We start from the raw sequence: 15,718 nt of genomic DNA, 5'->3' as shown, positions 1-15,718 counted from the left end.
TGGTACTACTCCAAGCTCTCCAATGAAGCTCTTCAGCCATATAGCCTCCTTTGCTGCCTCGCTCGCTGATATATACTCTGATTCACAAGTGGAATCAGCTACTGTCTCCTTCTTGGAACTCTTCCAAGTGATTGCTCCTCCATTTAGGGTGAAGACCCAGCCCAACTGAGAGCGGAAATTATCCCTATCAGTCGGGAAGCCAACATCACAATACCCTACAACTCTCAAGTCATCACTCCCACCGACGGTAAGGACGCAGTGCTTAGTCCTCCGCGGATACTTGAGAATATTCTTTACTACAGTCCAATGAGCCTTGCCAGGGTTCCCCTGATACCTGCTAACCATGCTCAAGGCAAAGGCTACATCAGGTCGAGTACAAGCCATAGCATACATGATCGATCCTAAAGCCGAAGCATAAGGTATTTGACTCATTTCTACTATCTCAACCTCAGTACTAGGGCTTTGTGTCTTACTCAATCTGGCGTTACTCTGGATGGGTATCTCTCTTTTCTTGGAGTTCTGCATGCTGAATCTCTTCAACACCTTGTCCAAGTAGGTACTTTGACTAAGTCCAATTAGTCTTTTACTCCAGTCTCTCAAAATCCTTATCCCTAGAATATAGGCAGCTTCTCTTAGGTCCTTCATAGAGAAACACTTCCCAAGCCAGGACTTAACTTCCTGCAGAGCTGGGATGTCATTTCTTATGAGTATTATGTCATCCACATATAATATCAAAAAGCTAACTATACTCCCACTAGCCTTGACATACACACAAGATTCATCTTCACTCCTAGAAAAGCCAAATTCCTTGATTTTCTCATCAAAGCAAAGATTCCATCTACGAGGTGCTTGCTTTAATCCATAAATGGATTTCTCAAGCTTACACACTCTATTAGGGTACTCGTTACTAACAAAACCTTCTGGCTGACTCATGTAAACATCTTCAGTCAACTTTTCCTTAAGGAAAGCGGTTTTGACATCCATTTGCCATATTTCATAGTCATGAAATGCAGCTATAGCTAACATAACCCTAATAGACTTAATCTTGGCTATTGGAGAAAAAGTCTCATCATAATCCACTCCAGGAGTTTGTGAGAAGCTCTTTGCAACCTGTCGAGCCTCATAAGTGTGTACATTACCATCCACGTCGGTCTTCTTCTTGAAGATCCATTTGCACCCTACAGTCTTACAACCTGGTACATTCTCAACCAAGTTCCAAACTTGATTTGCATACATGGATTGTATCTCGCTATCCATAGCCTCTTTCCATTTAGCAGACTCAGGTCCTGCCATGGCTTCCGCGTAATTTTTAGGTTTATCCAGACCTACTAGTGTCTCATCACTAATATGTGTCTCACCTTCTGCAGTAATATGGAAAACATAGTAATGCTCAGGTGCATTCCTAACTCTCGTCGAACGCCTTAGAGGTACATACTCGTCAATTGGCTCAATAGGAGTTTCCTCCTCAAGTTGAGGGCTAGGGTTTGAAGTTCCTTCACCACTTGACTCTTGAAGTTCTTCAAGGTCAATTTTCCTCTCACTGTCTCCTTGGCTTATAAACCCTCTCTCTCTCTCTCAAGACTCCTCTTCTTGCTACAAAAACCACATTATCACTAGGTCTGTAGAAGAGGTAATCAAAGGATCTTTGTGGGTAGCCGATGAAAATACACCTCTCGCTTCGGGGTTCTAGCTTATCATGAGACTCGCGCCTCACAAAAGCCTCGCAACCCCAAATCTTGATGTGGTCTAGTTTGGGTACTTTACCAGCCCAAATCCCGTGAGGAGTTTTGGCAACTTTCTTTGTAGGGACTAGATTAAGGATATGGGCGGCAGTCTCTAAGGCATACCCCACGAATGAGATTGGTAGCGAAGCTCGACTCATCATGGAACGAACCATATCCAACAAGGTTTGATTACGCCTCTCAGCTACACCATTCAACTGCGGTGTCCTGGGAGGTGTCAATTGTGAGACAATCCCACATTCCCTAAGATAGTCGAGGAACTCTGAACTAAGATACTAACCGCCTCGATCGGATTGAAGCATCTTAATGTTCCTGCCCAATTGATTATCGACTTCATGTTTAAATTCCTTAAACCTTTCGAAAGTCTCTGACTTATGCTTGATTAAGTAGACATACCCATATCTACTATAATCATCAGTAAAAGTCAAATAATAACGATTAGCATCCCTTGTGGCATGTTTGAAGGGTCCACACACATCCGTGTGTACAGGATCCAACAAACCTTCACCCCACTCACAAGAACCTGTGAAGGGTGACTTTTTCATTTTTCCAAGTAAGCATGAATCGCAACTGTCATCTGACTTTAGGTCAAATGACTCCAAGACTCCATCCTTTTGGAGTTGGCCTATGCGTTTATTGCTTATATGTCCAAGACGACAATGCCATAATGATGGTTTATCCAAGTTATTATTAATAAGAGAATCAATACACAAAACATTATTTCCTAAGTTATCAATCACAGATACAATTTCATACACAACATCACAAGGTAATGCTTTAAAATAAAGAATATTATTAAAGAAAGAATTAATCGAACCAACTTCATTATCAAATGAAAAGGTAAAACCTTGTTTATACAATGCATGAAAGGAAATAATATTTCTTGCCATTTCTGGCGAATAATAACATTTATTCAAATCTAAACTAAACCCACTACTTAGTGATAAAGTATAAACTCCAATCTTGGTGACAGGTGAAGCTTTCCTATTTCCCATGATCAAGTTTATTCTTCCTTGCTCCACATTCTCACTTCTTCTTAGTCCCTGCAAATCAGAACATATATGAATAACACAACCGGTATCAAGGACCCATGAGTTAGAATGGGGTGAGTTATTAGATAAGATAGTGTAAATACCTGCATGGTTGGGTTCGACTTTCCCATCCTTCACATTTTGCTGGTACTTTGGGTAGTTCCGCTTCCAATGTGCCTTTTCATGGCAATAGAAGCATTCAGCCTGTTTTGGATCAGAAGAAGGAGTGATGAAACCTTTCTTGGTTCCACTTGAAGAAGATCCATCAAGGCTCCTAGCCTTGGTACCCTTCGAAGAACTCTTTCTCTTCATCCCTCATCCTTTCCCGATTGCCAAGACAGGAGCGGAGTTGGTAGGAGTAGGAGTGGTAACAACTGCCTTACCCTTAAGACCACTTTCCACGGTCTTTACGAGTCCTTGAAGTTTGCTGAGAGTGACCTCTTCCTTGTTCATGTTGTATGTCATGCGGAATTGATCATAACATGAAGGTAAGGAGTGCAAAATGATATCTATTGCAAGCTCCTCGGGGAATTTCACATTAAGCTTCAGCAAGCGGTCCACAAACCTTTGCATTTTCTGCATGTGGCCTGTGATGGGTTCACCATCCTTCATTCGGGTTGTTATCATGGAGGAGATTACTTCATACCTCTCTTGTCTTGCACTTTGATGGTATCATTCCATCAAATCTTGGTGCATTTCAAAAGGGTAGAAGTCCTCGTAGGACTTTTGGAGGTCGGCTGTCATAGTGGCCATCACGATGCATGCCACCTTGGTGGCATCCCTTTCATGTGCCCTAAAGTCAGCGATCTCTTGAGGAGTAGCAACCGTCTCATCAATCTCCTTAAGCTCCTTATCGAGGACATATTCCTTGTCCTCGTAGCGAGTAATCATTCTGATGTTTCTGATCCATTCATTAAAGTTGGATCAATCAAAATTTACTTTCCCACACAAGTTCATTAGCGAAAAGGATCCATTAGGATTAGAGCCAGAAGCAGCAGTGTTTGCAGACATCTGAGAAGAAGAAAAGCTTAGTTTAGATATAGAGATAGTCCTTAATAAAACACCCAAATGTAGTATTAAGGCTAAGACCCAATCACAATATATTATACTTAGAAAAGGTATGCCGTAATCTAAGTAATAACCAAGGTTGCAGAAATCGTTAGACGTTACCTAGTCGGTGGACTGGGGTGTAGGGATTAATCGGTTAGGCGGGGATTAATCGGAGGATTAATCGGGGACCATTAATTATGAAGAAAATTATTCAAAAATTTATAAATCTAACTTTAATTGTAATAATATAAATAAATAAGCATAAAACATTAATAATAAGTTTAACAAGTACAACAATTTATCATCCAATTAATAAGAAAACTTATTCAAATTTTAATATATCTTAAGAAAAGAAGTAAATTTTGGTAATTATATATTTGAAAACATGTAAATTTTGAAAATTTGGAGAAAAACTTTAAAATTTATTTTTTTAAAACTTTATATATATTAGTTGAACATTGAAATACTATGAACTTTTGAAATTTTGAAAATTTTGGTTTAATATTTAAAAATTTGAAAATTTGACCGATTTGGCCGTCTACGACCGATTAGGGCCGCCTAGGACCAATTAGAACCGCTTAGTTCCGACTTTGACCCCCTTTGACCAAAAACGATTAAGCCTACCGATTAGTCGTAATCCTATTCGGTTGAAGATCGTCTAGCGATTAATCCCCGATTAATCGGCCGCCTAGACCGATTTTTACAACACTGGTAATAACATATTTGAAAGGTAGGTGAATGACGATTCACCAATTTCCACCAAAGATGAAATATTAAAAATATTTAATTTGGTTCTTAGAAACTCCTAGATTCTTTTGAGATTCAATGAACTTTTGAAAGGCATGTTTCAATCTCGAGTGCCCTCCAAGTTTTGTGACTGGGATGACGATGATGACAAATAGAGGTGTGAAGTAACCATCCAAATCACTTGGTACCCTTAATTTTTATCACTCAATCAATGTGCCGGTTAACCACACACGCTCCACCGATACTATGATAAACTTTAAGTCACCCATTACCTACCTTGTTAAGTCCAAGTTAGTGTGCCGGTTAACCACACACGCCCCACTAACGACTTAAACAAAGTGTAAAGTGTAATTTAATGGATTAGCCCCTTATTCATATTTTCCTAAAGTAACTAAGATTGGGAATTTAATAAAACATTTAGTTACTTTATAATTATCATTATACTTTTATTGAGAATTTATAAGTCCTTGTCCTACCCGTTCGGCTAAGGATCGTCCACCGATCAAGGAAGCGGTGGGTAAGAGTGGACACCCATTAAGTTGCCATTTTATAGGCAACAACCTTATACCCCCCTTATAGACCGGCTTCGTGAATGAGGCATACTAGCGGTAAGACGACTTTATCTTTTATATATATATATATATATATATATATATATATATATATATATATATATATATATATATATATTAGTAACTTATAATATTATAAAGTATAATGGTTGAATTTTAACTTTTAAAATTCTAAGGGTTGGAACTAAAGTTTTAATCAAGACTTTACTTGTTCCAAAACTTGAGGGCAAGTTTTGTAAACTTTCAAAACATTTCATTTCTTGTAACTTATGAGTTAATTAGAGTATTAAAAATGAAGACTCTTCATTTTATAACCCATGTGTTCTTTTAATGGTTTTTAAAACAAAGTGACTTTTAGTTTTCCATAACTTGAGGACAAGTTATGGACTCCACTAAAACACATAATGATCATGAATTAATCTACCACATAGGTTACAAACAATTCCTATGATCATCTAAACATCATAAGATCAAGAACATGAATATGAATGTAACATCAGGAATTTCAGGTATTATATTTATTCATTTTTATTTTGAGTATTGTGAAAGACTTGGCGAGTTGGTGCGTAAACTCGCCGAGTGGAGACGCGATTTCTCACCTAGATTAATAATCGGACTCGACTAGTCGCATTGGTGGACTCGGCGAGTCCGCGCTGTTTAATGAAACCCTAATTTCTCGGGTTTGGGGCCTATTTAAAGGGCCTTATGGCCGTCATTTGTGCTCACCAGTCCCAAAGCGAAACCCTAGTGAGCTTCAGCGTTTGGAGTGAGAGAAGGAGCCATTGTTGACCTTAGTGGTGCTGTGTAGCAAGGGAAAGGAAGCTATAGCCAAGAGAAAGCAAGAGGGTTAACTTCCTGAAGATCTGAGGTCCAGGACATCATGTTTGAGGCACTATTTTCAAACCCTTTTCTGTTGAGGTGATGTTCATGTTGATTTAGGGCTTATTGAGCCCTTTTGTGGCTAGATCTAGTGCTCCCTTGGTCCCTTAAGCGAGTTAGGTTCTGGATCCGGACCCTAGGAGGTCCAGAGTGTCCCTTTGTCCAAGCTTTTTGTGAATCCATGGAGGTTTTGGTTTGGGATCTTTGTGCTTGAGCTTAAAACACCGTTTATGAGTCATTGGGTGTGATATGAACGCGAAGACATGAACTTTACGTGATAAATAAGCTTGGAAGGACTGGATCTATGAGTTAGTGGAACAGATCTGACCTCAAAAGGTCGTTTGGGGTTGTGCATGGAATGCACTCACCGAGTCCATTGGCAGACTCGACGAGTTGGTGCGGGTTGTTCAGTGATTTCGAACCAGGGGTTGAGTAACCGAGTTGGGTGAGTGACTCTGTGAGTCGGAAGGGACTCAGAGGAATCGGGTCCCCGTAAAGACTCAGCGAGTCCACGCCAGACTCGGCGAGTTGGGTTCACCGTTGACCATTGACCCGGGTTGTGTTAATTAGAGATGTATTGTGTTATAGGAGGACTATAGCTCGGGAGATCAAGCACTAGTGATTTCAGGGATTTACGAGCTACCGAGATATGCGAGGTTAGTCTTCTTACTATACTTTACCTTGAGTAGGTAATTAGAGTTATGTGATACAGTGTTTGTATGCTATATATGTGTTATATGTTGCATTGAATTATTCTATGTGATTTATGATGTGCATGTTTACAGAGTTAGAACCTGAGGGTTCACAGAGTTTGGGTGCACGGACCCACAGAGTTATAGCCTCGAGTGGCTAATATGTGTTATATGTGGTATTTTGGGAAACTCACTAAGCTTTGTGCTTACAGTGTTGGGTGTTATTTGTTTCAGGTACCAGTGAGGATCGCGGGAAGGCGTCAGCCTGATCAGTACACACACGGGATTTTTTATGTCATGAGATCTTGGGAAATTGTTATACACTATGCATTTGAGTTTCAAACAATGATGTTTTTATGAATAAAATATGAATTATGTTCTTATAAAATGCGAAAAATTGTTTTGAAATTTACGATGTTACAAGTTGGTATCAGAGCCTTGGTTTGAGGGATTCGAGTACACCTTCGGGCGTATTTGAACTCAAACTGAGGATTTGAGGAATAATTTCAAAAGGAGTAAAAGATTTTTGGAAAAACGCAGAGCAGAGTCGTGTGTACGATCAGTCAGCGCCCGAACGCTGATTTACCAAGATACCCTTATATTATATGTTATGATATTGATATGATGTATTCTCATGCTAGAGTGGGCTTGGTACACCTATTAGGACTAGAGTGGCCTGATTTGTAATGCCTTATCCTAGGGAGAGGTGAGCTGCTATGAAATGCTTGAGAGTGAGTAGGTAGCAGCGAGGAGCTTATGAGAGATCTGTTAGAGAGTGGATTATGCATAATAGAGTACTTGGGGTGTATACTGATACGGTGCGGACAGTACTACTGAAAACACTGGGGCGGTGTACAGTCCAAGTACGAATCTTCGGGATGCCAAGGATCAAGGAGGGATGAGTTATCGAGTGCGAGTATGCTCGAGAGAGTTTCTAATATATCGTATGTTGTTTTTCAAAGGTAGATCATGGTGAGGACACGCCTTATGCCAGCGAGCAGCGGGGCTAGTGATTAGGAGATCCGCCGGATCATCCATGAGGAGGTGGCTGCGACCATCAGGGCAGAGATACCAGAGATGTTCGGGTCTATTAAGACCACGTTGATTGAGACTTTTGACGAGCGTTATGCCGCTCTTTCTGAGGCTGCTGTTGCGGCGGCCACCGCAACCATTGTTATTGCTAGGCCGCAAGGGGGTAACTCATTGTTGTTTAGGGAGTTCAGCAACACGAAGCCACCAGAGTTTGACGGGACGCAGGACCCGATTGCAGCGATGCGATGGGTATCTGACATTGAGGGTTGCTTCTACACATGCTCGTGCCCGGAGCACTTGAGGGTTCGGTTTGCGCTGAACCAGCTTCGCCTGGGGGCAAAGGACTGGTGGAAGTAAACAACAGCACACTATTCTCCAGCAGAGCTTGCTGCGGTGACCTGGGAGAGGTTCACCACCATGTTTCGTGATGAGTACGTTCCTCCGGTGGAACGGGATCTGTTGGCACAAGAGTTTTTGACCCTCAAGCAAGGTACAGAGTCTGTTACGGTTATCACTAGGATGTTCCATGAGAGGGCGATGTTCTGCCCTGAGCACGTGTCTACTGAGCAGGCACGTATGAGCCGTTATTTGAGTATTTTGCGGAGAGATATTCGGGAGTTCGTGGCGAACTCCTCATACCGGACATTTGCCGAGCTTCAGGCAAATGCTCGGAAGAGGGAGATTGAGCTAGAGACTTAGGCTAGGGAGGAGGCGGAGTCTCAAGGGAGGGATCGGCAACCGGCACAGTCCCAGCCGGCAGCCAAGCGGGCCAAGCCCGCTGATCCCAAAACAGGGAGCCAGAAGGGCTGCACTTGTGGAAAGTGCAGCAAGGGTCATGATGGAGTTTGTAGAGCTGGATCTTGCTACAAGTGTGGCAAGGAGGGGCATATGGCCAAGGACTGCCCCAAGGGGTTTGCAGTGTATTTTCACTGCAACCAAACCGGACACCGGAAGGCACAGTGTTCGCAGTTACAGGGATCAGCTCAGGGAGCACCTCAGGGATCTGCCCATGCCGCCATCAAAGCTACCGAGAGTCGGCCAATGAAGGCCGAGGCGCCGAGGGCACGAGAGAGGGCCTTTTAGTTGACCGCGAAGGAGGTCCGCGCAGCGCCCGATGTCGTGGTTGGTATGTATTCTTTTGTGTATTTATTTTGATGTTGAGATATTATGCTTATATTATGTTATGCGTACGTAATTTTCTTGTGAATTCTGTACCTGCCTTGGTGTTATTTACTCGGGTGCGAGTCGGTCTGTGAATTCTGTACCTGCCTTGGTGTTATTTGACTCGGGTGCGAGTCGATCTTTTGTATCTTTGGCTTTTAGTCAGCATATCGGTGTTAGTCGTGACGCATTGAGTCAGCCTCTGAGAGTTTCCATAGCTGACGAGTATAATAGTGCTCAAAGTAAATACAATCATCATAAATATAATTGAAAACCCGGTATGATGTATTATTACCCCGTGTTTGCTAACCCTGGTACTCTGTATCGTACCTTTGTTAATGCAAACCAGCTATGATGTATCTTTACTTTTTTAATATGTTATTCGTATATTAAAGGCATTATACATATCCTGGTATAGATAAATGAATTGTTGGTAATTTCCTTGGAAAGTATACTGTCGTGAATCATACTTGTTTATTTAGTTTTGAATCATAAATTATACCTATTATAATTTATATGTTCTAATCTGATTAGCATGATTTCTCATGGATGAACACCTTTGCTCAGCATGATACAAAGGTAATGATACCAAAAGGAGTAACTTTTTTTTAAACTCATATATATATATATATATATATATATATATATATATATATATATATATATATATATATATATATATATATAATTAAGAAGGAAACGACCTTCAGACAATTAACACAACCTTAACTCTACATCCAAACAAGGAAAGGAAATAAGATAATTCATTAGTCCTAAGCCCTTCAAATCTTATTTATATATTTATACATATATAAACATGATTTTGTCATTTATAATTTCAAATAGTTTATAAAACATTTTTCAAAGAATTTAATGGAGTTTAAATGACTTTAAGTCATTTTGGATGTATTTGGTAATTCTTAAAAGCATACGGAAACTCTTTGTGTGATTATTATCACATACAGTTATTAACACAATTTAATATTGTGTTAAACTTGTATCCCCCCCCCCCCTAAAAAGCATTTAAAAACCATTAAAAAGGTAAATTATAGGGATATGAACTCACTTTAATAAGCGGTGATTCGGGTAGCGTTTCGTTTCCCCGAAGGAGTTTATTTGACGAGAAATCGGCTCAAATCGGGCAGAGTTTCGATAGGAGAGAGGATGCCTTCTTGAGAATTTTGGGGCTCTGGGGCTTGCTTTGGGCTTTAGACACGATATCGGGGCCTTGGGGGGTCATGAGATGTCACACCCCCAAACAGAGGATGGCGGAAACGTCCGGGGGTGGAGGACTTCATGTAGTGTATCACAACAACGAGTATAATAGTGCTCAAAGTAAATACAATCATCATAAATATAATTGAAAAAAGTTACACCAAAGTATATGTTTACATGATTCAAATCAATTACATTATGATACAAAATTAACTGTTTGACGATTTATCGTCCCATCCTCAAAACGTGGTTGATTTCCTGTTTCACTGAATTCCTGAGAATACAAGTAGTTTTGAAAAGTGTCAACACAAAGGTTGGTGAATTCATAAGCTTTTGACGGTTAGAGTTTGAAAATCGATCTTTGTAAAGAGATGTATGTTACCAAGAAAAATCCAATATTTTCCTTACAAAAGTTATGTGGTCCTAAATACCAGGACCGAAATCGAAAAAGTATTTGTCATACTTAAAGATATAAAAGTGGTTTCAAATTGGCGTAAAACCCTTTCTGATTTGAGAAAAACTCTCGTAATGAATGGTGTGTAGTCTTAAATACTTAGACTGAAAATATACAACGATATTTGTAATTGATATAAAAAGTGATTTTAAATGAACATAAAACCCTTTTTAATATGAAGACGTAAAAGTATTTTTCCATACTTAAAGTAATTTCTGAGAGCTAAATCGACATAACTCACTAATTTAAAGTTAGAACCCTTAAATCTTATGATTGTTAATACCACATGTGAGCTATCATAACCATACTTGACATAGACGGCCTCGTAATACGACGTTCTTCAGGCGTCGCCGATAAATGACACTTGTCACCACAGACCTGCCGGTCTAGCTGTTGCAAGCAGCTCTGGTGTGGGTTTGTCAAACCCAATATAGATCTATACATAACTATCATGTTCTCCCTACAAGAGACTTTGGTTACAATTTACAGGACTTTTTGATTTGGTTACTTTGGAAGTCACCCGAAGCGAATGACTCACAAATCTATTCATTAACAGATTTACGTGATCTAAACTGAAAACCTTTGGTAAAAAGTTTGAGAAGTAAATGATACATAAACTATACCTATTATAGTTTATCCAAAATGTTTCTAATGTATAAGAATTCTTTTATGAAACGCATTTGTGCTATGAATCCATAAACTATGCTTGTTATAGCTTAATGTACGTGTTCTAAATGAATGAATAATCTTATTATCAATGACTAAGTTTCAGTTTATGATGATAAACTATCAAGGAAGCACATTCAATATTTAGAAATTATTGTTATACACTTTGCTCAACATAATACAAAGTGTTATGAAATTTATATGATGTTAACTAAATTTAACCTTCCTACGCTGTTTTAGAAAAGTCATAGAAAAATCATACGAAGTCGAAAACTAAATCTGTAAATTCTGAGAGATCCCAAAATGTTTTAATTTACTCATAATTTTGTCATGATTTTTAATAACCTCCAACTTGGGTGAAATAGTCCATAATCACAGACTGGTCCGGATTGGTGTTTGAAATGATAGGCAGTTTTGTAAAAATCACCATAAATTGTAGAAAAATCGTATGGAGATGTGCAAGTAGTCATTTTAAAGATAATAACTGGAACTACTTACACCTAACACAGTTTTTCAAACAAAAATGTTTAAGTTGTCCAAAACAGTCCGTGAATGGAGTCCAACTTTTCTGATGAAAGCTGTAAGAAAAGTTTAGTTATGTTCTTGGTGTTTTAACTTGTATTCCCCCCCCTAAAAACTTGAGAAAATATGAAAATGTAGGGGTATGAACTCACCTTGAGTGATTTCAGTAGATAAGTGTTGAAGTAGAGAAGTGTTCAACCCAAGAACACTTGAAGAATCACTTGAAGATTCGAAGATCTAACACAATTATGACGGAGTTTGTGTAAGATATCCATGATTTGAGTAGAAAGAAGTGAAATAATCATAAGGAGAATGGATTTTGCTTACGACATGTGGAGGAAAAACCCAAGATCAGCCCTTGAATCTTGAATTCTAGAGAGAGGAAGTGAGAGAGAAAAGAGTTTGATCTTTTTGGTAAAAGGAGAGAAAATGAGGGAAGTGAGGAGAGAGAATGGTTTGTTCCAGCTCTAAAACATGGGAAAGGGTGATAATTGAGTGGAAAGGACATTGAAGTGACCTAGGTAAGGTGGGGAGGTGTGGCTGGTCATAGAGTGGGTATGGGAGTGGTTGCTTGTGTCATAAGGTAAAGCTCAGTCAACACTCCACCTTTTTGTATTTTACCCACTAGATTTTATTATTTAAATAAAGATTTTCGTGAAAATATGATTAAATTATGAATATTTAGGGTTCATTATGTTAAAATATAATTTTAGGTGAAAATCTCGCGTTAAAATAATTAAAAACGGAGCTAAAATGAAGTCGTAGTCGAAAACCGGAAAGAAAATAGCTAACAGCGAAGCTTCTCGGAAGGGGGCCGAAGGTTCGGTCCCTTCTGATGTTGGGTCTGAAGCGAAGGCGAGGCATTAGGAAGCGAACCAGCAAGAAGCGAAATAGACCGAAGTGTACAGTACCTTCGGGTTCGGGTGGGCATGCGAGGTTCGGGCCCGAGAGGACCCTTCGGGTTCGGTTCTCAGTAGGTTCAGGTTCGGCTCAGGAGGGTTTGGTCCCTAAGAGGACTTTCGGCCCTAAGAGGGGTTTCGGGTCCTTAAGAGGGGTTTCGGGTCCTCAAGCCCATTTTACTCGTTTTTACCCCGTTTCAAGCCGTTTTTGACCCGGTCAAGGGTCGGAATGACCCGAATGACTTCAAAAAGTCACGGAAACTTTTGAGAGAGATTTGGGAGAGATTTCACATACTTGGAGAGATTTGGGAGAGATTTGACATTCTTGGAGAGATTTCACATACAAAGAGATATTTGGGAGAGATTTCACATTCATGGAGAGATTTGGGAGAGATTTGACATTCTTGGAGAGATTTCACATACAAAGAGAGATTTCACATTCTTGGAGAGATTTGGGAGAGCTTTGACATAGAGAGAGATAGAGTGAAAATGATTGAGAGAGATTTCACATTCTTGGAGAGATTTCACATACAAACAGAGATTTGGGAGAGATTTCACATTCTTGGAGAGATTTCACATACAAAGAGAGATTTAGGAGAGATTTGGGAGAGATTTGACATAGAGAGAGAGATAGAGTGAAAACGATTGAGAGAGGTTTCGTGTGTGACATTTGTGAGTGTCCGGCTTCGCAAAGATAGGTCCGTAAACCCTATTAAGCCTTGTTTAAGGATCTTACACACTCCCGATGAGTATGCAACATTGTTTTATCGGTTTGGCTCGCCACCTACCACAGATTTAGGTTAAGGAGATCTAGATGTACGAACTTTTCAATTTATCACTCCTCATTTGAATAGCGAGTTGTATAGAAATTACATAATGTAAATTCTAGTACCCACGGGCAAATTAAGTCGAACGGTTTGACTTGTTGCCTTCGGTTGACTTTGACTTGACCGAAAATTGACGGTTGTCACATCATCCCCCCGTTAGAGGGAATTTTCTCCCGAAATTTTGAATTTACGCATGGAGTGGGCATGAACAATTGAGCCATGAAGTGGGGATACTTCCTAATCGACTGATTCTCGCGCTCCCAAGTGACTCTAGGTCCTTGGTTAGTATTCTAACGAACTTTCACTAATGGGAAGCGACGTTGTTGCGTTCGCTTAACCTCTCGGTCCATGTTCACTATGGTTCTATTGTTGGATAAGGTGTCTAAGTCCATAACTTATTTGGTGTATACTTGACCCGACCCGGCATGGTCCATTTGGGTTACATTTCACCCGAACAATTTATGCATAATTTTATGAGAGTTATACACATATGTTTATTAATATATTATAAGTTATAATATATTAATATGAGGTTATGTTATTTAATTAGTCTTAGTCTTAAATTAATTATGAATTAATTTAGAGATTAAAAGGAAGACTAATTAGATTATGGGCTATTGGTTTTATATGGTGTGGGCTAACACTCATTTGTTAATGGGCTAGGCTTGGATGGAAGTCCATGGATGATCCATGGAGCTTTTAACCCATGGGTCCTTGGAAAAGGAAAGGTCATGGGTTATTAGGGTTTCACCCTAACCATGTACACTATATAAGCATGCTTCTGGTGCATGAAATGCAAAACTAGTGAACTAGTGCGTGTGCTTGTGTGTGGCCGAAAAATTGCAAGTGTGTATACTCTCTCAAAGTTTTCCAAGTGTTTCTGGTGATTTGTGATTCCATTTGAGGCATTCACACTATTGGTTCTTGGCCCTCAAACTCCTAAAGAATCAAACTCATCAAAAAGGTATGTAATCTCTTCTAACTCTTTTATGTTGAAATGTTCCCCATGCCATGTTAGATAGGTTATGAACCTTGGAAAATTATTATTTTTCATGTATTTAGACAAACATAGATCCAAGGTTTATTAGGGTTGCATGCACACTTAGGAAGTGTTAGATTGCTCAAAACCCAACAGTGGTATCAGAGCCTAGGCTTGCTTGTTTGATACTTGATGCAAAATAGTTGAAAAAGTCGAAAAACTTGTTGTCTGCCTGATGAACTCGCCGAGTCCATGGGAGGACTCGCCGAGTTCATGTGTATCTTCAACCTACTCGCCGATTAGGTTCATGCACTCGACGAGTAGGAGCCACAGAGTGCAGATTTTCGACTTTTGCTGCTAGAAATGGACTAGAAACATTACCCTAAACTATTTTGGTGTTTTAAAACTTGTTTTAGTTGGTGTAATGGTTGTTCTAATCCATTTACAATAGCATATATCAAAATTCCATGATTTTTATGTGTTCATATAATTCTTGAAATTTTGATGATCATGTTCATGTTCTTATGAATTTAGAAGATGATAGGAATTATTTGTTGAATTGTTTAGAATTAATTCTTGATCATTTATGTGTTTTAATGGAGTCCATAATTTGTCCTCAAGTTATGGATATCCAAAGGTCACTTTCTTTAACACACACATTTAAACACATAAGTTACATGAAAATGAAGAGTCTTCATTTTTATAAACCTTTAATTCATAAGTTATGAAATGAAAAGTTTTGGATAGTTACAAAACTTGCCCTCAAGTTTTGGAATTGGTAAAGTTTCACACACTTTAATAAACTTTAATTCCAACCCTTAGAGTTTTAATAGTTAAAACTCAACCCTTATACTATTTATAACATTAATGGTTAATTATTATATATATGTATAAGAATAAGTCGTTCTACCGTTAGTAGGCCTCATTCACGAAGCCGGTCTATAAGGTGGGTATAAGGTTGTTGCCTATAAAATGGCGACTTAATGGGTGTCCACTCTCACTCACCGCTTGCTTGACTGGTGGAGGGTCGTTAGCCGAACGGGTAGGACAATGATTTTAAATCCTCATTAAATGTATAATGACTATTATAAAGTAACTAAACCTTTTTAATTCCCAATCTTAGTTATTTTAGGAAAAATCTGAACATGGTGCTAGTCAATGGAATTCACACTTTGTACCTTACCAAGTCGTTAGTGGAGCGTGTGTGGTTAACCGGCACACTAACTTGGACTAGTAAGGATCATGAAGGG

The sequence above is a fragment of the Lactuca sativa genome, chromosome 9 (genome assembly GCF_002870075.4).
Source record: "Lactuca sativa cultivar Salinas chromosome 9, Lsat_Salinas_v11, whole genome shotgun sequence".
NCBI lineage: Eukaryota > Viridiplantae > Streptophyta > Magnoliopsida > Asterales > Asteraceae > Lactuca > Lactuca sativa.
This window is presented reverse-complemented; position numbering follows the sequence as displayed.